This window comes from Cottoperca gobio, chromosome 5, assembly GCF_900634415.1.
Source record: "Cottoperca gobio chromosome 5, fCotGob3.1, whole genome shotgun sequence".
In the NCBI taxonomy this organism is placed as follows: Eukaryota; Metazoa; Chordata; class Actinopteri; order Perciformes; family Bovichtidae; genus Cottoperca; species Cottoperca gobio.
Genome location: NC_041359.1, coordinates 4802724 through 4830035, shown reverse-complemented (window position 1 = coordinate 4830035; position 27312 = coordinate 4802724). Strand labels below are relative to the sequence as shown.

The 27312-nt window shown below is 39.3% G+C and overlaps 1 protein-coding gene across 2 annotated transcripts in view; it reads left to right on the top strand.

Annotated features, from left to right (window-relative positions):
- Window positions 1-14072: 14072 nt before the first annotated feature.
- Window positions 14073-27312, top strand: part of cntn4 (contactin 4) — a 149360-nt gene continuing 136120 nt past the window's right edge. Inside the window, exon 1 of one of the 2 annotated variants that reach the window (XM_029431452.1) lies at window positions 14073-14307. The gene's annotated coding sequence lies outside the window, so the exon portion shown is untranslated. Of the gene's footprint in view, window positions 14308-26168; window positions 26309-27312 lie in introns of those variants that run through there. The other variant, XM_029431451.1, reaches the window with a different exon arrangement.

The following is a 27312-nucleotide window of genomic DNA, read 5'->3' as shown; positions in this document are numbered from 1 at the left end:
TCCTGTAATTATAATATATTGCATTACATCATAATATAAACGATGTTTATTGGCCCATACTGGATAACCCATGCTTTGAAGATGATGTTGCTCTGATGTACAACTTGTAGCCGATGCTGGCCATCCGATGTAGCTTAAAAAACGAAATGAGAAAGAGAACGTCAAGGAGACAAGACAGGAGGTTAGAAAGACAAAGCCATCTACGTCAAACTGGAAAAATCCTTCCTTAAGAGGGGAGGGGTGGTGCGACATCATCTATCAGCAACTACATATTGACATCACTTGAGGAGGTTTCACACCAATTCACACCCTAAATCGTGACTCTCACAAGACTCCCCTCTGACATAAATGCAAGCAACCCCAATGTGAGCTAACTCCCCACCTGTCAGCTAAACTGATTGGAATAGGAGGGATGAAAACCCTCTTTTTAATGGTCACACATGCAGAGCACACAGCACACATAGTGAAATTTGTTCTCTGCTTTTAACCCATCCTAGTACCAGGATGGAGCCTCTTGAAGGAGTTGTGACGAGTCTTAAAGTCTAAACCTGTGAATCCAGTTTCCATTGACCTAATACTTGTAGATGGATCTTCAAAAACATCTATAAATAAACATTTTATTTTCTTGGCTTAGGTGGAAAAGTTGGTTTATCGATAAAAGCAATATGTGACAAAGTACAATTGAAACAGATTAAGTGAATAAATGACAACGTACATTCAACGAAAAGACGGAAAACCTCTCCGCAGAGATCTGATGTAACCGTCCTCACATTAATACATGAAAAAAACACAAGCTCTTTTAATTACGTCATCTTTTTCTGCAATGGTATAACCGCTTTCTGACAGGAGAATTGGTCCCACCTATAAACTAGCTCACAGAACGGGTGTAGATGGAAACAAGCGTTCATTCGCTTTTTTTCTTTTGTAGATCTTCGCGAAATTCCGTTCAAATCTGCGATACATTTGGATGGAAACCATCAAATCCTCACCTCTGTAAACATAAGAAGTCTGATAGTCATTCACTGTCCAGCACAATGACTTAATTAGTTCAACAAAATCAGAATTGACCAACAGATACTGTATATAAATTGCCAAAAAATAACATTGTTGGTGTGCTATGGTGGACAAAAAGTGATACTGGCCAAACAAAATACTTCTAAATCATATAAACCATATTTCATGTCCTGACCAAAGGCCACTGATATGTTTGAGTCTTATATTACATCTGTATCATTACATTACCGTTGTACTTGCGTCCTCTTTGGGACACTGTTTCAACCTCTATGTGTTTTTTACCATCATGATGTGTTTTGTGGCTCTATAGAATTACTCCCCTCCCTGCCATGACATTTTCTGAACAATTAAATCACTCAACAAAAGTTGACCAAGGTGCTCACAGTGATGGTAACAGTCTGACTGCAGTCAACTCTATTGAATACAAATAACGTCATGTTGGGGCAATTATAGAAATAAGGTCATTTTTGGTATAAATGTCATCTAATGCACACTATGGGTGAACACTTCAAGTGTTAACTTGAGTCTAACTAGGCCTCACATCTCATGTCCCCACTGTGAGCACGGAGTCCTCTCCACGTCTTCTTGTTAGCATGTCCTCTAGCAGCTCAGCGGGCACAACCGACACCAGGGAACTGCTCAAAAGACTGCACCTGGAAAGGTGTGATGAGATGAGATGTGCTACAGTGAGCAGGGAAATGAAGATCAGGCAGTCACTCGTCGGCGATGAGGCGGTGTGCCTTAAAACACTACACTTCTCCCTGTGCCTCCTTACTCTTCCTCTGTTCATGATCTGTTTCCAATGTGGGGGAAAAAGGAATAAAGGATATCTATTTACTGCAGCCACATAGTCTGTCTTGTTCTCCACCTATGCATTCAGAGGCTTTAATTTTAAGAATCATGTTCCTGCTGTGCATGAAATTAGCTCGGGAGAGAATTACACAGCATCAACACATCCTTTAACAGTGTACTCTCTTTTGTAACTTCCATTTTCCTTTGCACGTGACAGAGGTAATTAGTCTGCTGCACTTTGACCTGTGCAGCCTCTGTTTGAGTGCCTGTCTAATTGTGTATCTTTAATATCTGCTCCCTCCGCCACTGTTCATTTACACTTAATGAACAATGAGAGCACAAGAGTTTAACAAGTAGTCATATCCACTCAAATGTGTTTATACCTGAGGGAAGCTTATTTTTTTTATTTTTGGGGGGGAAAAATACATGATGACAAGGTCAGTCATGCATTGTTTGACCTGTGCTTTCTCCTGATGTGAGATTAAGTTCTCTTTCCTGTGCATGGATAAGGATTGTACAGAAGGCTCTGAGTGTGAGAGGAGAAACATATCGTAGCAGTTGTTTTCATACAGTACATTTCCAGTTTATGCTGTGAACATTACAGCAACTTTTTATTCTAGTTTTCGAGCAGTATCCTTTAGTATCTGATTTACCTTCAAGACTTGTGAAGGTGTAACGTCTTCATTCGTTTCATATCTTCCTATTTTTGACAGAAGAGCTTCCTGTCTGGATCTTTGAGTCACCCTGACATTCTGAATTTGTTGTTTTTTTCTCCTTAAAAGTCACTTCTTTTGGCCTCTTAGAGGCAGCACAAACCAGCTGTGAACACAACGTTGGCATATCACCTTTTAAGTTACGACGATGAACGTGTTAGCAATTAGTTGCTTATTTATGCATCCATTTATCATTTTGAGTCCACCTGGAGAATTCAAGTCTGGTTTTACTGTCTTTTAGCCCAGTTGTTGGTCTATACCGACTCCTGAGGGAAATATCTGGCTCATTAAATGATTTAAATGCTTCATGAGAGCGGTGGAAGTTAACCAAAACAGCAACATTGTGTGCCGGACAGCTAAACAATGAATTGAAGTCGAGGTGAGCTGCAGATTCGAGTCATAATTCTCTGTAGGTTCATCACTGCAGGTGTCTTCTTTCACGTTGTAATACTGAATAACTTTTTTCTTCAAGAATCCCTTGCAAGGCTCTACAAGAAATATGTACCATGGCTTTTAGAGTTTATGTATTCATTAAAATGTTGGAATGCTAAAATGCTTGATAGCTTTCTCCTATAAAAATTCTACAAATTGAACTTAATTTAGAAAAAGAACAGCGATTGACAATCGATTAGAGTTGCAGTTACAGTTTAGATCATCTCAAACCCAGGGACCTGGCAGAATGGCTGGAAGCATAATATACATCACATATATATATATAACATTTGCAGATTTGTGTTTAACCAGTTGTGTACAGTAAATACTCACAGACGTACAGAAGTGTCTGCAATTCTTTTATAAAAATAAACCAATAAACAAAATAAAGCCTGGAGGTTAATGTTAGGCAATCATAAACTCTGGCATGAACAGTACTACAATCTGCCCTGATGCAGGTCACCGAGTGGAAAGCTGTTATTAATATTCACTTCAGCAGAGTTTCAGAATGCACAAAATCTCCCTCAATTAGAGATGTTAGGACAGCAAAGAAGTCTCAAAGGGGCCTAAAGACCAGAGTTTCTGCTGACAATATCTGCAGAAACGAGGCGTGCATAGATTCAAGGAAGGATAAGAACGCCTTTGGTGTGCAATTCTCAATTCTTAATTAGGAGCCAACAGGTGATCTGAACAACCTCCAATCAACTCGGGGGAATTGTGAAATTCAGCTCAAAGAACTGGGAAAACGGAAATGACAATAGTTGTTTCCAGTAAATACTTTCACAGACCAGTACCAGACTAATTTGGCGTATGGAAGTGTCTGTAAGTATTTTCCACTCAGAGCCTTCTCCTGTGTTTAAGTATCTGACGAAGAAAAGCTTCTACAGAGAAAAATGCACAGTATTGGTCACAAGAGGGCATGTCGCCCTATAAAACAAGCAAGTTGTTAATGACTTTTTCAGGAACTAATTTTCTGCTTTGTGGCGCAGCCCATAAAACAAGGTTATGCTCCTCCATCAAGGGATGAATAGAGATTTAACTGTCTTTTCTGTTTATCGTCTCGCAGCAACATTTACACGTTGCTTATGCCACAAATCGCAGAGGATCTTTGTTGACTTGCATCGCACATTCTTTTTTTTTCATCCATTAAGAGCAGGGGTAAAAGCCCTGCTCCATTCTGCATGTTGACAACAATCTCAAGTGTGTATACCATAGATGTTTAACAAGAATGTGTATTACTATTTCACCTCCCTGGTCTTGCATATTGTGTATGCTTTATTTGAATAGTCAAAACACAGGATTGCATCAGCAGAAATTGATGTGACAGTAATGCTGAAATTAGCTTTAAAATGCTGAGCTCTCACTGTTAGACAAGCCACCCCGTGCTCTGCACTTCTCCCACCTATAACTCTCATCCAAACCCCAGGGGTTGGAGATGTGATGACTCGGGTGTACTACATGACAAAATGATTTTAATATATGTGGAAGGTTTAGGGTTTTTGTTAAACACATACACTAGGGTTTCACAAATCACACAACCTGTGTGTGCAGACCACTCAATTAACACAACGCCCCCCGACAAGGCCTCATAAAAAAGACAAAGAGGCTCCGGTGATCTTGAAATCTTGCAAAACATCTTTTTGAAAAGCTGGCCATAAGGGCGTTTACAGCTTTCACTCAAACTATAACCTTACTGATGAATGACTGCAGCGCTATGACTTAATTATGACTGCACAGGAAATACTGTCCATCCCTAGTAATGATGCTGATGGCCATCGATAAAAAGGCTTGATAAACGCGGACTTCCTGAGCATGGAAGGATAAATACGGCCTGAGTAATGAGACCTGGGCTGCCCGGGAGGACAGCTCCGCTCTATATCATATGCTGCTCTGTGGTTCTGAGGCGGCAGTGTTCAGGAGGTGGGGGGCTTTGAAACCTCACTGTGAGCTCTCTCTTTCGTGGCTGGCTCCCAGACACAATGGTTGTGTTCTCCGAGAGAAAATGACCTGAGATATCATAGAGACAGTAATGAGAAATTCCATTTTCAGTCATTTGCTTCTATCTGCACGACTCTCCGGTGCACTCTCAAGTGAAAAGCAATTGCATCAATCTTACACGTACAGTCTTCTCGGATGAATCTTTTGAGTGCGGTTCATAATGGCCTTCATGGAGATTCAAACCTGTGATGCACATGGTAGAATGTGTGCTATGGGCTCGCTCACCAACTGCAGCATCAGTTGGTCTTTATGCAGTTATTACTGTGCGTTGAGAGATTTCCCCAGTTAATACGCCGCTGCAGATCATCTCTCTCTCTTTTTCAGCTCTTTTGCAGGTCAACCAGGAATATCCTTCATACATTCTCACTAATTACCCCTGGTCTTGCATATAAATTGATTTTATTTTTTTGTTAAAGGAGTAGATCTTCTTAAATCCCTCTCACTATAATTAGGGCTTATATCGGGATAATGGAAAAATGGTGGATCAAAGGTTGAATTAATTGCAGACTTGAGCATGTAATTCAGGTACTGAGAGTGAAAAAAGAAGAAACCCCCGAGACAGACACAAGCTGGTGGACAGGAATATGTACTAAATACATGTTTAGATTTTAAATCCTCAAGATGTTGGAATTGTGGCAACTTTCCTGAGGTGTCCGGTACACACGCACGTTCACACACATTTAGAAGCCTGAAATAAAACATTTAATCTTTTCACTTGTAATTTTGGTACATCCCACTGAGAGAGTACTAAACTTAAATGTTAACAACCTAATACTGGTTTAACTTATTTCAGCTTTTTAGACAACATACATAAAAACATCAAATTAGCACATCTGGACATACCCTGTGATAAGACACCTACTTCTTGAAAAGTGAAATAAATGTAACCTAACTCAGATAAATGAAGTATACTATATGAGACATACAGTAGAAACACCCAAACTAACACGTTTCACGAGGCCTCAGGAGTCCGCCTCACAACTATATTTGATACAGTCACTCAACCAATTAAATCCTGATCACGAGTAAAAATAAATCCTATAAAATACACAATACATATAAAACCTTGAGAATGAACAATTAAAGCAACATAAATGATGTCTCAAATACAACCTGTTATGACTTAATGACTCTATCATCAGGTCAAAACTCAAGTTTCTGACCAAACACCTGCTAAATGAATGATTTCCATCAGCCTCAGCTTTAATTCCTATTTATTGCTAATTAGCACATGTTTGCAGTCTAAACTAAGATGATGAACATGGCAATCATAAAACCTGCTAAACATTAGCATCCTCAAAGCGTCGCTGTGCCTTCTATTGTAGCTGCACAGACCTGCTAGCATGGCTGCAGACGTTTCTCGCATTTCTACGGCAAGGCTCTACTCAAGTCGCTCTTTGTTGGTTTTCCATTAACAGTTGTGGATAGAACATGGTGCTTCTTTTATTACCATCTCAGCTGAGGTTTCATGCAAGCTGAGCCGATAGTATAAAGCCTGCAATTTTTTAATTGCCACTCTACCTTCAATAGCTATCGCATTTCTTTCATTCACTCGACCCAGACTTTTAGAAAAATGGCAGCCGGCAAAACTACGCTGTGCAATCGACAAAGTGCTGACATTCCTCTTTTTGGTTACCTATGACATATATCCAGGAGTGTCACGTTGAAGATGATGTCACGGTGGTTAAACACGTCGTCGCTACAGCAATCACCTTATTATCCAGCCTACACACACAGTGGAAAAGGAAAAGGAAATATTCCTATCTAAAGTGAGTGGAGCGGAGTGGAGCAGAGCCGCACCATGCAGTGGAAACACGGCAATAATCTTGTTAGACTAATGAAAACACCTAACCAGATAACCTCCCTGTTCTTTTCCTCCAAAAGCACATCCTTTAAATCAGAAGTGAAACCAATTCTAAAATCAGATGAGAAGATCCATAGAAATCTTATACATGTCCATTAAATGTAAGACTACAGACATGTGATTAGCTTAGAAATAAGCTAACATGGCTCTTCCCAAATGTAACAAAATCTGTCTACCCACACCTCTAAACTCACTGATTAACATGTCATATCGTGTTTGTTTAATCCGTACAAAAACTAAAATGTTCTTGACCAGGCACAGCACATCTGTTTCAAATCCTTATGCTAAACTAGGCTAATCTGCTGTTTGCGTTAACGTTCAGACATGAGAGTGGTATCAATCTTCTCATCTCACTCTCTGTAAGACGGCAAATAAGCAAATAAATGATTCCCTCAAGCCATATACCAGTGTATTCTTCTTAAAGGGCTCAACCACAATACTTCTGATCATGGTTGGATTACATTATAAGACTTTCCATTGGATACTGGACTGTTGTTGGATATTCTGAAAGTTTTTCATTACAGTCATCTGTAATGAAGCCGCAGTGGCCAGTCACTCTACATCTGTGTTTAACAACTTCACTTTTTACAACTTTACAATCCTCTGATATAAACACATAATTTCCCCAGTCTTGGAAAGCCTGAACTCTTAACAAGATGTGGTGTGGCGCTATGTGCTGCCTAAAATCCAGGGAGTCATAAATATATTTACTACAGACCTAGTTAATGAGGGAGGTGAAATCAATATAAACACTTTCCTTAGGGATTAAATGATGGCTCACTGTGACACACCTCTGAAATAAACATGGAACTGCCAAATAGGGGTTTGGGTATTATTATTGCTTTTGTGTGTGTGTGTGTGTGTGTGTGTGTGTGTGTGTGTGTGTGTGTGTGTGTGTGTGTGTGTGTGTGTGTGTGCGTGTGCGTGTAAATAAGAAAAAATATAGTTTCATGCACATCTGAAGTGTCTAAATTGCCTTTTGAAGTACACTGGTATCCCGCGGAAGTCATTATTCAGCATTAAATTGATATATCAAAAGTGTTGAGTGATGGTCAGAGCTTTATTATAAACTCCTTGTTGAGCAGGAATGATGCAGTGTAGGATTGATCTGTCAAAGCTGCCGGGTATTATCCCTTAAAGCTTTTTGACACATTTGAAGCTGAACTTCACTGAGACTCCACTGACACTTAGATATCCTACACACACTGATAGACTCAATGCACTTCTTTAGCTCTGACAGCCCGTGTGATTATGTAGATGTCTGTGGTTCAGTGTTCACTCACCGCACAGTTGGGACAGTCCAGTGGCTGGAATCAGTGAATGCAGACGGATTTACAGGCATTAGTAGAATCAGTTTATTGACTAAGTAGATGCAGAGAGGTTATGGACCGTTTGACCTCCATCCCCTGCATCCCCTGTCAATATTAGTGGCAAATATTGATCTTTTCAGGCAATCCGGCTTGATTGAAGGAAGCCCCTTTTTTTCTATTGAATGTTCAGAGAAAGAGATGAATGATGGTGAGGTGGGTTTATCCAAATGGGGGAGAGACTTGGTTGATTGCATGATCTTTATTCACTGTATTGGGAACATTGGGTGGAATTAGTCTGTGGGGAATCACTTTAGAGACTAATTGTACCTGTGGCATTCAAGAGTGAGGTCAAAGTGACTTTACTTTAGTTTATGGTGTCACGATAACCCCAATTATAGTTATACTTTTTTTTTATCTTCATGAAAGTCATTGCAGCACCATCATATTTCTGTCATAACCAGATAATATATTCTACAAATGTACATCCTCAAATTCATGTATTATTAGAGGAATGCAGTAGTTCCTTCAAATTGCTCTCTTTGTGCTGTGGGTGGTCTCTGAGTTTTCTCAAAAACCCAAGCATGAGTTATTTGAATGACTCCAGCTGGGAGAAATGCATTTCTGAATCCAAATGGATGTGAGCACAAGAGAGATTGTTTTTTTTCCAAAATACATTTGCAAACCACTTATTTTAGTTACGCACATCAGCCTTCAGGCCTGCCTCATTTGATAAGATTGTGTCCTCATATCTGTGCAGGTTAGATATGACCTAGAACAATAAGTGAATAACGGCTCGTTTTACAACCACAGTGGAAAAAATGAAAAACATGCTGGATTCTGATGCAAATACACTTTTTTTGCAGAACTGTTCTAAAGTAGATGCTAAAACATAATTTTGTTTAATTTCAAGCTGCTGAACTTTAATTCTGTTTTTCTTTTTGTGAAGCAAAGTTAATGCTTAAAAGTGTTTTTACTTGGAAGAAAAGTATAATACATGACACAATAACTGAATATACACTTGCTGTGTGCGTTGCTTCATTCCAAAAGTTGAGCTATGTTCATCTCAGTGTGCAGCCGTCACACCCTAAAACAGAAAGGGTGCATGCTCGCGTGCCGCGATGACGTAGCACGTAGCTCTCACTTCTGAGCGCGTCCACATTGACAACAATGGATTTGAGGCCACAAAAAACGCGACATGTGTCCGGGCCCTTAGAGTCGCTGCACACTGGAAGATATTAATCCTTGCATTTTGTTGACATAGGGTTAACTTCCTACATTATTTGCACTATTGTAGCTGTAATAATAATAATAATTACAACAATTATTATTATATCAATGAAAGAAGAAAGAAGAAAGAAGACGAGAAGAAGAAGAGAAGAAGAAGAAGAAGAAGAAAGAAGAAGAAAGAAGAAGAAGAAGAAGAGGAGGAGAAAAGAAGAAGGTGGAGGAGGAGAAGACAGAGGACAAAGAAGGAGAAGAACGCCTACCTCCTAAACCTCCTCCTTGCATCCTACCAATCAGGAGACCGCAGACGCTCTGCTTCTCCGACCCCCTCTTCGCCCCCTCCGCCTTTGGAGCCCCGTCCCTCTCACCGGCTGCGCCCCCCTCCTACCTCCTGCCTCTCCTCCTTCTCAGAGAGAAAGCGCCCCCTTAGGCGCCCCCAGAAGGAGGGGAGGAGGACACGGAGAAAAAGAAGAAGGAGAAGAATAATTGCAAATCAACCTTTTCTTTATTCAAATATTTCATTATATTTTCTTCTGACCTTATTAAAACCAAATATGTAGACCAGTTTTTAACAGCGATTTACAAAAAATAATGAAATAGATATATGCATCGAATGAATATTTTTGCGACACTGTTAAGAGGATATTAAAATGTTTGTATTTAAAACAAAGCCATGATCAAGGGTGTAGGTTTCATCCCTACATTGGTGTGGACACACACTAACTGTGGGTCCTCCCCCTGGAAAATGTGAACATCAAACACTTTATTTTTTGCATTCTGATGAGTATTTATGCACCAATTTAGGGTGGAAATGTCTATTTATGCAAAGAAAAACACAACATTCAGGCGCCAGGTGACAATTCAAAGTAAAAAGATATAATGGAACAGGCTGTATTCACACACTGACGTTTGCCCTGCTCAGTCAACACACATAACATGATTTACTCTTCACTCTTTTGTGTCTTTAGTTTGGGGAAGTAATCTCTTTAAATGTGCATGAATTAATTCATTATTCATTCATAAAATGCTGTACTTTCTGCTCATACATGTTTCATCAAGATTTCGGCACGTTAAAAACTTTCTGCACATTTAAAACATATACCACCTATCTGTTCTCACTGAGATTTCAAGAATAGACTCATACATTTTGGGACAAAAAAGTTGTAAAATTAAAAGAATAAAGTTGTAATTCATGATAATGAAAAATAAAGAAATGACCTGTAATGTAATAATGATGTTGGCAGTCTAGGAACGACAGTTTATTTTGCTTCAATTTTCAGAATTTTCCAAATGTTACTGTTTGTACTGGGAAGTTGATTAACCTCAAAAGAGAAATGAATCAGAGACATCTCTTTTCCCAAAGCCCAGCGCTGTTGCTGGGGGCTTCGGCTTCATTCGCCCAATCTACGGAGGCCCTGAGAGGTCAACATACTGCAAATTTAAGAGAACATATGCAAATAGACACAACAAAGGCAAAAGATGAAACATCTTCACTAAGCACTTAAATTAAATAATCTTTGTGGCACAAACTCGGGGTTGGGACTGGGGGCGCTGTGTTGTGTTTACTTTGTATTTGTATGTGAATAAAAAAGGGGTAATGTTCATTTATACATGTTTGCTGTTGCAAATCAGTCTTTAGCTGTTAATTAGCTCGCCACAATAGGAGTTATTTTCACAGCGTGTTAACATTACGTGATAGTATTTTATCATTTATCAGATTTTAATGAGATAATGATGGAGAATTTCTACAGCGAAAAAAAACAAACACTACTTAATAAATAATGTGTGTCACAACCTATCCATCACTCCGTGAAGGCAGCGATTTGCAAGGCATCACAATAATACTTGTTGAAAGATAAGTTAGTTTAGTTCTTTTTTAGAAAGAAAGTAATGTAACGATCGTCTGTTTTCAAGTGATGACTCACCCGATATGTAATAAAATATAGACACGTCTTGTTATTTCAAGAGACTCACTTCATCATCATCCTCACAATTACAGATGCATTTTTCTCTTTGATCTTTTCTTTTATGATTTATACATATGCTTTTATAGAAGTATTTGGTTATCTGTTTCTAAATGCACTTAGTCCCTTCTAAAATGATTATTTGCAGCTAAAAGTCTCAGATTTTGTCAATTTAATTAAATTATATAAATAAATCCATTCGACTCAATTAAACCTTTTACACTTTATCAATTAGGCCTACTTTAAATTATATTTTTAGTCCCTTTAAAAATATCTTAAACTAAACAAAACATGTAAACTACATTGCTCCTTGTCTCTTATTTTGATGTGTATGTTAAATGTGTTATTGTAGCCTGTTTTGTTGAATATGAAATTATCCCCAATTGTTTTCTTGTTGAGACTCTGCATCTATTAGATCATTAAAATCTTGCTTAGCAAAAGTGGGAATCAACTCTCATACCTGAACTTTTTTGCAGTTTTGCCACAGAACATGAATAGATAAAGTAAAAGGAGATGCACAGGGTTTGTTTGTGGTAATTCCCCTGTGAAACATTTTGGTTCCTACATATTTTGTAGTGTGACGATGTAAATGACAAAATGTGAACAATCTGATCAAATATTAATCATATGTCTTATGTGCTGCTACCACTCCTGTGAAGCTGACAGACATGTAGCCGACATGTGGCTACGAAACAGTATGTAAAGGCCAACATATCCGTATGACAGAAACGTATGCCGGCGCATACGAAGATTTGTCAGAGTCCAAATACGTCCAACTTTTCATCGGATCGGAAAAGTGAACATATACAGATACACATGTCTAATCTGTTGATAGCGCATCACTTACTTATACAAAATGTATCAGACGAATGCCCAACGAATGCATAAGATATACAAAAATATGGCGTATACAAAATATCGGCAACACGTTGGTGTACGTAGATATAAGGGAAGGTATAAGTAGTATTCGTTAAGAGCTCACTGTGTTACGCTGGGGTGTGTTTTTTAACGCTGATGTTTTGAGCATGTTCAAAATTACCGGACGTACCTGACGTGTGCTTCATAAGATATGCAGACGTTACACATAAGTTACGTTACGTTAGACATACGGAATACGTATGTGAATACTTACCTACGTAAATATAGTATGTGATTACGTTAGAGGTACGTTAGATATAGGCTATGTCGCTGACGGTGAATCCTACAGCCAATTTATTGATAACGAGTGGATACCCTATTCCTACCCTATGTTAACATTATGCCTGACGACGGAGTAACTTATTAAACGTGTTTCTACAGTACAGCTAGCGTTCAGCATGTTAGCCGTTCTCCAGCATCAGCATGACGTGAACCAGATGGTGTTGGGCAGACGCTCTGATACGTTTTAAATAGGTAAGTGATAAGCTATCAATGTTTGACATACGCATAATAATTTGTTATGTATTCGTCAGCTACAACACTGCTGTGGAAAAGTTGGACGTATTTGGACTCAGACACATTTTTAGTTAATTTACATATACGCCGGCAGACGTTTCTGCCATACGGAACTGTGTATGTCTGTCGTGTTTGCCGTTATGTCTGCGTCCTTCAATTGATCACAACATACCTTTAATTTATATCAACCTATTGCCGATATTTCGTATGTGCCGGCATACGTTTCTGTCATACGGAACTGTGTGACAGGGCCTTTAGAGTAGGGCTGGGCAACATATCGATATTATATCAATATTGTCCTATGAGACAAGATATCGTCTTACATTTTGGATAATATTGCACAAGTGTTGTGTTTTCCTGGTTTGAAAGGCTACATAACAGTAAAGTGATGTCATTTTCTGCAATTACCACACTGTTCTAGCTGTTCTAATAATTGCCTTTACTCACTTAGTCATTGTATACATTAGCCTACTTATTACTCATTGTGTACATATTTTGTGAAAGCACACAATATCATTGCAATATCGATAGTAGTCAAAATATTGTGATATTTCATATTCTCCATATCGCCTAGCACTATGTTAGGGTTAAACAAAAAACCTGTAACATGTAACATGTACAAATCATCAAAAACTTTGGGAGTGTGCATCCAATGTGTGCCTGTAGTACCGCTGTTTAAAGGTGTCACTGGTTGTTTACCACAGTGTAACAAGCCAGCCAAAACACAGTATAGCCTACAATATGGTCCATCAACACTCCAGACTGCTCGGGCATTCCAGCAGAAGCAGCAGCAGCAGGAGAAGGAGGAGGAGGAGGTGAGGAAGGAGTTGTAGTAGTAGTAGGAGGGAGTCTGTACCGCTTGGATGGCCGGAGCCGTGAGGAGGCTGGTCGGGTGGAGGAAGACAGACAACACAGCTCCCTCTCTCTCTCTCTCTCTCTCTCTCTCTCTTTCTCTCTCTCTCTCTCTCTCTCTCTCTCTCTCTCTCTCTCTCTCTCTCTCTCTCACACACACTCTCTCACACTCTCTCTCTCTTCTTATTCCCTCTGTCTCTCTCTTTTTCTTTCTCCTGCCGGCCGCGAGTGTCCCGCTCCAGCTCCATCTCCAGCACTGTTTAGAGGAAGGGAGGGAGGGAGGAAAGGAGGGAGGGAGGAAAGGCGAGAGACACTTGACGCATCGGGAGTGAGTGAGCACACCAGAGCTTCACTTTCCAATATGCAACCTGCGAGACGCCACGCCGTCTGCTAGGCTCCTCGTGCTCCTGACAAACAGAGAGAGAGAGAGAGCGAGAGAGAGAGAGAGAGAGAGAGAGAGAGAGAGAGAGAGAGAGGCAGGGATGGAGGGACAGTAGTGGAGCCGCGCACAACGGCACAGCCCGTGAATGTAACGCTACACAAAAGAAAGAGCAGCATCTTTGCCCACAAGTCTCACGGATATTCTTTTTGGCCGGGAGCGTCGCCGCGACGTGAAGTCTGTGTGCAGAATTTTGTTCAGTGATTAAAAATAAAAACGGGATTAATCTGAGGCTGTGAAATCATAGGAGACATTACTGCTGTGAGGACAGGTAAGATTATTATTATTATTATTATTATTATTATTATTATTATTATTATTATTATTATTATTATTATTATTATTATTATTAGTATCATCATTATTTTCCATTCTGTAACTTCTGCACCGCTCAAATGAAATCTCCACCAGCTGAGCAGTAGTGGCAGTTCAGACACATAAAACTCAGTCTACAGTCTAACTTTTCACAGATTACATTAAAACCTTGACGCTGTATAGGGATTGCCTTCTCTGAATTTCACCCTACATTGATCTCATTTGCCTGTGTCTACTTTGTTGTGGGACTATCATGGTGGAGGCAAAGTAATCTGCGAGTGTGCGTGTGAGTGTGTATCCGATCCGTGCAGATGTTTAGTAATCCTCGCGCGTTGACCCTCCCATGAATAATCCCATTGGATTTTCAGATTATGCTGCCCACCGCCGCGTGTTGACCACCTACAGTGGCCACAGGAATCCGTCTAGTCCTGGATACTGCGGGATTAAACCGGAAAAACCGGGAGAAAACTCGAGAATCCAACGCCAATGCAACACATATGCATCTTGAAAATAAGTATTAAATAATAGAAATGTAACACCGCCTTGATTTATGCATTTAAATGATTATTTAAACTAATTTAAAATCGAAGTTTTGTTTATAGTTGAAATGCCCCTAAATGGAGATCAGAATGGATCAGCTTCATGTCACTGCTCTAATGTGTATTAATGCATCTGTCACTCACTATATACACTGTCCAATGGCAGCCTGTGTTGAGCCTGGAGTCTCATGGCCAGCAAATGCCATATAAACCTACTTTAATATGTTTAATAGATATGAGCATCTGTGCAGCTTCAGCACATCCGGCATGCCAACTTCTGCTAAAAACTGCTCACTCGAATGATAACTGAAAGTGATTCCTGTGGATTCTTTTTTTTCTGCTCCGGAAACATAAAATGAAACCTGGTGTGTACAAGAACAGTCAGGGGGGGGGGGGGTGTATGTGTCACCTGTCAGAGCAGTGCTATCATGCTGCAAATCAGCATTTATCTGATGATATACGTACATTGTTCATTCACCATTAAGTCCGTGGCTGACTGCGGGGAGCAGCTCTTGAAACTGTGTCTGTGATCCGTTGCATAGACTTCTTATCTGACTTGACAAGAGCTGAACTTCTTCTAAAGGTTAGTGGAGGGGAAAAAAGAGAAAACTTCACCTTAAAAGTGTCCAGGAAGATTATTCTTCAGCTCCGTCTTGATTTGTGAAACATGAGCGTCGATAGCTCCCCAAAAGCCTGAAACAAGAGAGAAAGATATCTCTTGAGATCGAAGCATAAATATTTAAGGTTTTTAAAAGATGGCTGAATTAAAGTCTGGCAAGTAGATAACTATCCACATGACGACGTATCAAGATACTCCAGGCACAAACTGAAGTTTAACTAACATGTGGACATGGCTGCGTCAATCGGGCCAGCCTGCCCTGATGCAAGCCTCACAGAAAAACAGCTCTTTAATGGTCGCTGACATCCTTGAAGCCAACGTGCCTGTCAGAAGTGACGGTGCACAGAAGTGACGTTAAAAATATCCTGGGAGTGGTGCTTTTAGAGGCGAGGCATGAAAATTTTATGGTGCGATTTCTGCAGGAAGTATCGAAAGAACTGTGTCACAGAGGTCATTTTTATTTCATGTCTCTCCAGGAAAGCCAGCTCAAGGAATAGAAAGAAAGAGAGAATGTGTTTTTCTTTGTGTGTGTGAGATATGATGGAAAACTTTCTATGTCTTGTCTTACATACGGAACTTCGCATGGACTTGTTTTGTCGCAGGTTATCATTACAGCCACACAGACTCTTAGCTTTCGCCGTGAGAGTTTCACCATCAGGTTCAGTTGGTAGTGTCCAGAGGCAGGCTGGGAATCGGTGAGGGTGGAGGTAATACTACTTGTTTCACCTTGCTTCCAGCTGTTTTCTGCCTCTTTGGGCTGGACAGTCTTTACATACATTTACTAATGGATTGTTATTAATGCGTAGAACTGTTGTTGGAGACAGAAGTTCATTTCAGTTATTAAAACTATGAGTTATATGCTGTCGACACACTTGTTTTCCATGACTAAGACGAGACAATAAACACTGACTGTGGCATGACATGCGGTGTTGTTGACAAAAAAGCCCAAAATGTAGTTTTAGAAATAAAAAACTAAACCAAAATCTCTCTTTTATTTCATCAACAAAAAAAGAGGAGACAGGATATTAAATACTGTTTCCTGTGCTACAGCACACAATGAGGACAGTCAGGAGGACTCTGAGTAACTTACTGAAGTTAAAGTTAACGACAACTAAAATGGACTAAAATGTTTAAAACTGTTTTTATTGACTAATACTATACTAATAAAGTTGGGTTTTAATAGATAAGACTGGAATGCCCAGGGTTGACTAAGAAAGTAAGGATGAGGTTGACTAAATGTGATTAAAAAAAGGACATTTGACACAACATGACAGCAAAGTGAACACAAGTTGGAGCAAAATATGACTCCTGCATTGAACAGCAGTTATAGTTTCCATCCATTCCTGCTTGTAAACCCTGGCCTGGGTTCAGAGCAGATCAAACTTACCTATAGTCATTTTAGAGACCTAAAGATGTAGAAATATACAGTAGACCTGAAACTGTTTGATTTAATATACAATAAATAGTCATCAGTAAATTAATATTCAACTATTTTAATCATCGATTTATCGTTTTGGTCAATTTTCAAGCAACAATTCTCACGTAAAATCTTCTTAAATGTGAAGATTTGTGATTAAATTTCTTGTTGATCAACTAGTCGATTAAACTGCTTGTCGTTGGCACCGTAATTTCTATCTCGTTGGGCGTTTTATAGACAAATTGATTATTTTTATTAATCGGCATATAGAATCTACTAGAATAAGAGTAAGTCGCCGCCCTAATATACAGTATTGTGCAAGGAAAAAGCAAAGATTTAAGGAAAAGTTGAAAACAAAAAATATTATTTTGTATAGCAGAAATAGTTCTCCTTCCCCCGCTGTCGAGTATCTGTCATCCTTGCATCCATGCTAATAGACAATCTGAAATGTGTGTTTATGCGACCATCTTTGCTGATGGTTAAAACTCTTTTTCGCAGATAAACACGGCAACATGCAGGAATAAAAACAAATGCCTGCTGTCAGTTGTTTAGCTGCTTTTTTGCTTCACTCTGCTGGATTTTTCAAAGTAAACAGCGCTCTGAGATTTTCCACAACACCATAATGGATGAGGAAGCTGCAGACCCCTGATACCACTTTACCGGAGTGCAGTAAGGTTTTATGTACGCCATGCATTACTTGTTTGAATCTGGCATAATAGAGTTGTTTGACAAGCTGAGCTACGAGTGGTGAAGAAATCTTGCCTGTCAAGCAGGAAACTGGAAAAGTACGTGTTTATTCCTTCGCCAGACTCTAAAAAGGTGTGATGGTTATAATTAGGCTGTGTTCCAGGAGAGTCAGCACTGTATCCAGCAGATACAGATAAGATGTTTTCACTGTATCAAAGTGACTGTGGTTTATAGAGTCAGCATGAAAGGAAAGGGAAAAAAATCCTGCCCTGCACACACTGGATTACATTGGAACAAATATTTTCCCTGCGTACAAAATGGTCCCCCGCTTTCTTTCCTTGTTCTTTATTAGCACTAGCATAAGCTCAGTCCACACACATGTGGTCAAACATACTTATACACACTGCAGCCACGTACAACACAGCAAGCAAAACCGCTCGTCTCACTGAATTAACAATCGCAGAAGTATTCATACAAATAAATAGATTAAAAAAAAACATGTCTGAATGACTATATGAATATATTTGTCCATTCTGCGCTTTCACATATTTAAGTCCAAGAAATAAATTTTTCATTATCTGCCGAGGTGGATTTTCTATCTTCACCTTGGTCTATATTTAATTCCTTACATTATTTTTTCAGAGTTAATACACACATAATTCCGGAAATGTCTGGAGAGAGATTAATTAAAATAAATAATTCAAAATGCTAATTTATCGTCTTTCATCGTGATGAAATTATATATCGAGATATCTTGATACACAATTACGTCGTCTAATCTGATAACAACATACACATACAACTCAATTTGTCACAAAACCTCATGTGAAATATTTTAAGAAATATGTTTGAAGATCGTGGTTTTGTTTTTTAACAAACACAGGTGTATATATGAAAATATATATTTTTTTTCTCTAAAGTTTCCCTTAAAACTGTTATGTTTGTTTCACATTAAAGTTCTTAATTAAATAAAAACATACTTTTCATTTGTCAAGTATTTAATTAAAAAAAAAATGGTGGTTATTTCATTTTATTTATCGACACCAAAAAACATGCTTTATCGTGATATATCGTCATCAAGATATAAAATGACATATCGTGATGTAAGATTTTAATATTATCTACAAGCTCTGGAGATAATATTCAAACTAAAAATGTTTTCTTTAATATTCTCTGGAACAATATTTACTGACAACCGGCTTTAGGGAGCATGAAGCTTCTTTCTCTTGCGTGTCATGTTTGATATGCTTTACTGGATTGTAATCAGTCAAAGGAAGGTCGTGAATAAGTGTCATTTACACAAAAATATGTCCAATCTTCACCATCAAAACACAGTTGTGAGCACGCCACTGTGAATTGGGAGCACTGACACAACTGTCAGGAATTAGTACACTTAGAATATTGCAAAGCTCCTCAGTGTTGTTTACCAAGTCCCATCTCTCTGTTCATTTTTAATATTCAGATTGAAGGAGAAAAAGATCCAAGACGGATCATTGAGACAGCTCCATTTCCTGCTCTATTTATCTAGTCTCATTGGTTCTGTAAATGCCCCATTTGTAATCCAATCATATTAGAATAATTTCTCTGCTTTCCCGATGCTTTATGATGCTGTGTCACTTCATCGCCTTTGGTTTCGAGGCACCACAGCCCGTAGGGGTACGTCTTCACAGACTGTCTGAGCCTGCAACGTTTTCCTAATTCAAACATTGCTGCATGCTGCCTCTCCTTGGGAACAGCTTTAATTGAGTGCTTAATAAGAGCAAACGCCACACAGCAACCAACTTCAGGGGGGATCGTAGAGCTGGGATTGCTGCATTATTTAATGTACTTATATAAATCTCACGATGATGCCAAGGATCATGATTATTCTTGATAAGACGGCTGTGTTGAATGTGGATTTGTTGTTGCTGAAGATCCACAAGAGCATGTTTTCACAGGTGCATTGTGGTCCACTGGGCGTGGCTCTTATTCCTCTCGCTTTAAGTACAATATGCAGTGGATCAAACTGCGTTCTCCATATAAAATACAATCAGCCTTTACAAAAAAACAAGCTTTTTAGGGCTGGATCATTCTGTTTTTTTCAGGAGAATTATCCATGCTTACAAGAAAATTAATGAGTGGCATATAGGACATTTTTAGTTGCATTCTGCTTACATTTCTTTAAAATATATGCTAAGAAAACAATAATAAACAAAATAACTAATATATATAATAATAACTAATTTAACTACATTTCCCTGAGTTGCATGAAATAATACACTTAATAACACACAAAAATCCATATAAAAAAAGGTTTGTCTTCTAAAACTACAACATGTCTGTGCATCTTCCTTGTCGGGAGCTTTTGGAGCATCCAACGAGTTTTTGAACTCAAAACTGGAGCATCAGACTAAACAGTATTTTATGATTATGTTAAAAGAAGAAAAGGATTATTTTGAGAGAAAAGAGTAAATTAGAACAAGAGACAGAAACAAAGGCAAAGTAGCAAGGTCATATTATCCATCGTGATTATACAAGTTTTCTGTTATTTCTGTCCGTAAATTGTTATTCTTATTATTGAGAAGTTATTTCTTAACAAAAGACCTAGTACAATTAACAAATCAAAATCAAATCAAATTTATTTGTATAGCCCAATATCACAAATTATACATTTGTCTCAGTGTGCTTTACAGACTGTACAAGTTACGGCACCCTCTGTCCTTAGACCCTCGCATCGCACAAGGAAACACTTCCTAAAAGAAACCCCAAAATGAAAGGGGGAAAAATGGAAGAAACCTCAGGGAGAGCAACTGAGGAGGGATCCCTCTCCCAGGACGGACAGACGTGCAATAGATGTCGTGTGTACAGGATAAACAACATAGTACAAATACAACATTTGACAGAAATGATGTTGTGTTGAAAAAGAGAAAGTTTGGATGAATCCAGGAAAATGTCAAAAAGGCTTCCCGGTGTCCAGCAGGACCAGGGCAGCAGGTGCAGCAACGATTCATGATCCTGACGTAAACTTTATCAGTGGCAACCTGCCACATGAGAGACAGACACTCCGGGGATGATGCCCCGGATGATGAGTTAGTAACATACATTTACATAAATGCATACAGATAGAGAGGGAGAAGAAGAGAGGGAGGGGAGGAGAGAGGAAGAGAAGGAACAATGACATTATGTCTTTATTCAAATGGAATTTTGATTAGCCAAGTATATTGTCTCCGTATTTTGTATTTGCAGACGGGGGAGAATTGTGTAATGAAAAATGCTATTGGCTATAGGATCCAGAGATTTTAGAACTTAACCTCTGTCATTTTTTCAAACATTCGATATTCTACTTTAATAGTGTTTTCCTCTGTCTGCACTATGAGAACATCTTAAACTCAACTTTTGTAGCTGCAACAGAACACATGTTAGTGTATGAATTGGTTGGTGATGGCCTAGTGGTCTAGTGCCTTCCAAACAAAACACTAGAAGGTCGGGAGTTCAGTACCAGGCTGCCACCATACAAGCATATTATGTAAAACAGTCACATCTAAAATCAGTAAATTATAGAATGACCCTATCGATATCAGTGTCTCAAGTTTCAGTTTCTTCTGTAAATCTTTCTAGACAAATGGAGCAAAATATCGGAAGGCTTTCTTTCCAAGATTAGTATTTACTGCAGGAACATATGGTGTCCGTGTCCTGAGAGCGGGGGTTGTAAGTATAGTGTGTGAGGCACGGGAGTGACAATAAATAAGGTGGTCTAGTCCTTTAGATGAAAATATAAAAGTGCTGATCTCGCCTGACAGAGAGGGAGGGCCAGCCCACCTTCTGATACAGGACACAATGATGGTGCCATATGGGTCGTCAGTAATAAATCTAAGAGATGAGTGATAGACCAAGGACGTGCTCAGGGACATGCTTACGTTTCCCGAGCAACACAGGCCACTGCCCTCTGGCTGAGCTGTCCCCTCTGCAAAAAATTACAGATAATTATTATTTTATTTTGGCTGTTGTGGTAACAGTAACCAATAATTGCCAAAGTTAAACCAAAATAAATCACCATTTGATCCAAACTCTGTTTCTTTGTATCTTGTTTGCGCAGATTTTATTTTAATTGAAATTAACTGAATTGGATTAGAAAGTTGACCCAGCTTCTCTGTGTCATACGTTCGCTCGAAAGTAAGCACACTATTTGCATTTGGTTGTTTTATAACCAAAAATATCAGCAGGGGGCAAAGCTATTAATGTAGACAGATTGCATAAATTAAGAAAAAAATATCTCATCTTTTAAATGAACTAGATTTACTCTTTGACACAGGTGTTATGATAACTCACACTCACAGTGTGCAGTTTTTCAAATGTCATTCATCTAGAAAACGAGTTGGTTAAACGACCACGTTATATTTTACAGCATTCAGGCTCATGCTGATGGGTGCCACCTAAATGTGGTGAGTGTGTGGGGGGGGGGTTTCAGGTTAGAGCAACAGCCCCTCAAAATGTCTGCGCACGTCTCTGTTGTAGATAGCGTCCAAATGTTTAGGGTTGGAGATAGGAGCATGTCTATAAATATTCCAGTACCGAGAGAAAGGTCACTTCCAAAATCCTTTTACTACAATAAAATATATAATAATAATCCTCACACAGGTCCACTTCATTTCAAATTTATCTCACAGTCTTCCTCAGAGGATGACGGATCCACCGGACCAAGTCACACTAAACAAAGTTTAAATATAATATTGTTGTTAGAAATGACATAGAAGGATGAGTAACTATAGTAAAATCACTGGAAAGTTACTAAACTTTACCACATATATTTTCTAAATTAGGCTTGAATTGATCAAATGAATGATTTTTGTATTTGTTTCACTACTTGTTGATAGATTTTCCCACCCGCATAGTGAGCATCAGTTTACACGCAGTGCTGCTTAACACATCTGCTGCTGCCTTGATGAAATATATTAAGCAGAATCAATAACAGATATCATGTTTAGGCTTGTTATTTTTATGCAGACGAGTGTTGCTTCTCACATTTCTCCCAGCAGCTGAAAGTAAATATTTGTAATTCTTGTTACTGCCGGTTTTACACAACCACACTTCAAAATGAGAGGCCCATGAACAACATTAGGTTTTAATGATCTATTTTATCATGATATCAAGTGTCTCTTGATAAAACTTATTTGTATCCGAAGATAAAATGACATGAACCTGAGTAGTGTTATGTTTCACACACAAACATAGATGTGTGAGATGCTGAGTACCACTAGTCTGAAGTGTGTTGCTCAAGGGCGCCTTCATGGTACCAAACACCTCTGGAGAATCTTTGAAGAGAGCCAGAAGGACATATTTGGGTGCTAGGATGTGCTGTGTTATGTATAATTTGATATTTATATAATGACTTTGAACCTCCTATTGTATTCGTTTCTCCCCCCTTACTTTGGTGTTCCTGGTCAAATTTGGCAGGTCTGTTTTAACAGCTGTTACATCAACACAAAAATCATTAATCATCACCAAATTTTATTTAACACCATTTTAAGCTGTAAACAACAGTAAATATATAAAGAATATACACTGAAACTTTTCTTTTGTTGTATTTTTGTAATTTAATTAACATTTTTTGTAAAAGAAAATCAAAACAGAGACCAAATTCAAAGAACATCAACAAGAATAGTCGTGTGTGTGTGTGTGTGTGTGTGTGTGTGTGTGTGTGTGTGTGTGTGCGTGTGTGTGTGTGTGTGTGTTTACACACAAGAGTGATATTTTACCATCATGTCAAAGTGTGCCTTGCAAACGTAAGCATCACATTTGTAGCATGTAAGGCTTGTTTTATTGTCTCTAGGGGCACAGAGCTTGCATCTCTTCCTTTCTGCCCCTGTCCTTGTTGGGGGAGAGCGGCTGGGGCTGGGGCTTGCAGACTCCTAACCAGACTGGTAGAGGCTGGTGTTTGGGGAAGGTGCTGGCGCCGTTGTGTAGCCTCATTGCTTGACCGATAAACTCCTGCTAGAATCAACAAACCTATGTAGGCTTGGAGGTCTACCTGGTCCAATGCTCTCCACGTGTCCCCAAACACATGCCTCCCCTCCAGGTTTGTCATCTCCAGTATAATTTCTTCAATGGACTTTGGTAAAAAGAGTTGGAAGCTGGACTTGATGTCATCCACACGAGATGTTGCAAACCGTGTTGGCCCTGGCGTCATCCTTACAATGTTTTCCACTCTCGCTCTGCCTCCTCTGTCCTGGGAGGATGAGTACCAGAGCAAGTTGCCACCCTTGGATTAAAATGTCACCTCAGGTGCCAGTTCTTCAGGTGTCTCTTCCCAAGGGGCTTCTTCCTCAGGGGCCTCTTCCTCAGGTGCCTCTTCCCCAGGGACCTCTTCCTCAGGGGCCTCTTCCTCGCCATCTGTTGACTGGTCAGTCTCACAAAAGTCTTGATCGAAATCAGGATCAATGTTGTCTTCCATTTCTGAGACATCCTCCTTTTTTTATGGGTCAACTTCAACTTCCGGTTCAACATTTTGGTCAAGAACCTCTCTCACAGATAATCGCCTAATTATTCAATGAAAGTGGTGCTGGCAAATGCCTACTGTGGAGGATATCATAAGGTCTTGAAGCAATCAGATGTAAAACACAATATTTATGATTGATGAAAGTAGTAAATTGGTCAGATTTGACCCGAACACAACAGGAGGGTTAAACTAATCAGTCAGTGTTACATAATAGGGCTACTGATTCTCAAACAGTGACCGTGAGATGCTCTCACGCCACACGCCAATTTTGCACGTAATGAAGAACAAACATTTATCTGATAATGTCGCAGGGTGAAAAGAGGACGCTGACAGCACGGACAGAGCAGTGCAGCAGCAGCCCCGTGCAACACTGCGGTCAAGTGAGCCGTCGTTTGCAATAACCCTGTCAAGCCAGTCGCTGGAAATAAAATAAATCTGGATCCGGTTATTCTTATCGATTCTAGTTCTTCTTATCGATTCCGGTTCTTAACGTTTCTTGATTTTGATTCTTTGAGGGGGTCAAAACAGTCACATGCTTTACACACAGAGCTAATATGATTCAATAATAATCTGTTCATTCTTTCTTTCATTTTTAGTACGATTGTTGCAATTTGAGATGTTGCACCCGGTCTCCCCTACTATACCTGTAACACTGAAACCGCCAGGTCAGCACCAGCCAGTTGCCTGCACGGGCAAACAATTATAACTTTGAATTTAATTTAATTTAATTTGGTAATCTGCCGATTAGTTAGTGCACACATGCTGTAGCTGCTCAATGGATGTTTTGTAATTGTTAACTGAGGAAATTATGATGTAGCATCTATGGTCATTATCATTACTTTTGATTGAAGTCTCTGAAAGACTTTTCTTTGTTCAATATCCAGAGAAGAACAAAAGTATTTGAATGGGTATTGCTACATTTAGGAATAGCATCCTGTTCATGTAAAGTAAGTTTGGAGAGAACTGCAGATGATGCAGCATGCAGCAGGTAATCAAAATCTCATCTGTTTCTCAGATGAAATAATTATACATTCCAGAAAGGCACTGTTTGTTTGGTAGACCATTCCAGATGTCTGAGTTTCAGATAAATGTGATTATGTAGTCATTGTATCAAAGTACAATTAGCTGGTTCTTCCATCTAAATCAAGGACGAGAAGAAAAAAACGACATTCAAGCTCAAGACGTTTCTTTGTGCCAGACATTCACATGTCCACATACACAGAAGGTGAATCTCGCCCACTCTCCTTTATGTGGCCATTATGCCATCAGTGCATCCGTTCAATCTTCAATCAAATTTACCTTTCTGAAAAACTGCTGCGTATATTTTCAGTCTGAAATTGTTAACACCTGACTTAAAATAAGGCCTGATCTCATTATATAGTGCAGGGGTCAGGAACCTCTGGCTCTTTCAATGACGCCATATGGCTCGCACACAATGTTGAGCTCTGTTTCGCGAAGGGCGTGGCTTCGCTCCCGACACAAACACACGTGCGCACACACCTACAGTCAGAGACAGAGCGGAGGAAAGAAGAGGAGGGAACAGAAAACGCCCTCCCCCCTCTTAGTGCAACTGCAGTGATCTCCTGTCAGATGTAGTTTGTTACTGTAACTAAAATGTGTATATATGGTATGCAACCTTCAGTCAACAGTGTGTTTGTTTTGTGGGTTGCACTCAGAGTAAACATTTGTTATTTCACTGAAAGGTCTTCATGTGTCATCATTTTTACTAAAGGAAATGGATTTGTCTCTGTTTTTCAGGGAAGAAATGTTGAGACTTTCCGCACCAGATAAAATCTGACCTATATTTGTTTTTTTTCTGAAGTGACCTGGAACAAGGAAAATGTTCACAAAATAGTTTTTCTCTTAAAGCGTACATGTGGTTCATAAAGGTTCTAGATTATTTTTCTTACACTGGTTGTCTGAATATACCCGTAATCTCTATCTGACACGCTCCGTATTAGCACCTGTCTCTTTAAGCCTCCCACCCAGAAAAAACCCAGTCTGCTCTGATTGGCTTGCGAGAAAAATAAGGCTCACCTTTCCAAACGTATTTCTCAGGCCATTGGTGGAGATATTCAGATAGAGGGAGCAGAATGAGCCTGTATGTGACACAAAAGGGGAACCCAATCTGAATGGCTTGTTGAATCCTATGTTTTCTGACAGAAAAAGTGCTGGTCGGCACTCCAGATACACACATATACGTGCAGGAGCATGGAAAAAGTAAGTTATTTATATGTCCAATTTAAAATAAGTTCCTTAGCTCAGTTCAGTTAGATTAGGAGAACGGTCTGCAGTGCAGTGATGTGGGTACAGAGTAGATCGCTGTTTCGGACCCTGGGTGTATTTTATTTATTATGTCTTTGATTTAAATAGTCTTTATGTTATGGGTACATCCAGAGGAGACCCAGGCGCAGAACACTAGACTCTGGAAACGGAGTAAGTTGTAAATTGAAGTTTATTTATGCAATACTCTCCAGGAGCCAGATGGTGAGAGAAAAATGGTAAAGCAGGCAGGTAGGCAGGCAGACGGGCAAACAGGAGTTGAGCGACAAGTTATGCAGTGATCCTGGAAAGAGCAAGACAACAGGTTATACATAAAATGCAAAGTAAACTCAGATAGTGTCTATACTGAGCGGCCGAGATCTAAGCTACCAGGGTAGTAGAAACAACAATCTGGCGATGAGTGGCTGGAAGACTGGGGTAGATAAACTGTGCTGGGATGAGTTGATTGTAGACAGGTGAGCAGATTGTAGTTGATGGGTTGAATGAGATCAGCTGCTGAAGTCTTTGGCCGAGCCCATGCCACATACACACACACACACACACACACACACACACACACACACACACACACACACACACACACACACACACACACACACACACACACACACAAAGAGACAGGGAAAACATGGACAGGAAAACACTAGGGATACAGATGGGACCGTGACACTTTATTGATAAATTCAACCTGACAAGCTGTGAATGATGATGAGAGAGCATCTCTAAAAGCAATATATTGATTTAAGAAGCATTCTAGATAGCAGCTGAACACTATCTAGTAATAGTTGAAATGTTCAGTTCATGAACCCAACCTTTATATTTTACAGTTTAAATCATATTCTAAATATTAAAGGGCAGGTCCATTATTATTATTATTATTATTATTATTATTATTATTATTATTATTTAGGTTTTTATTGCATTCTATAGCCTCCCAGTAG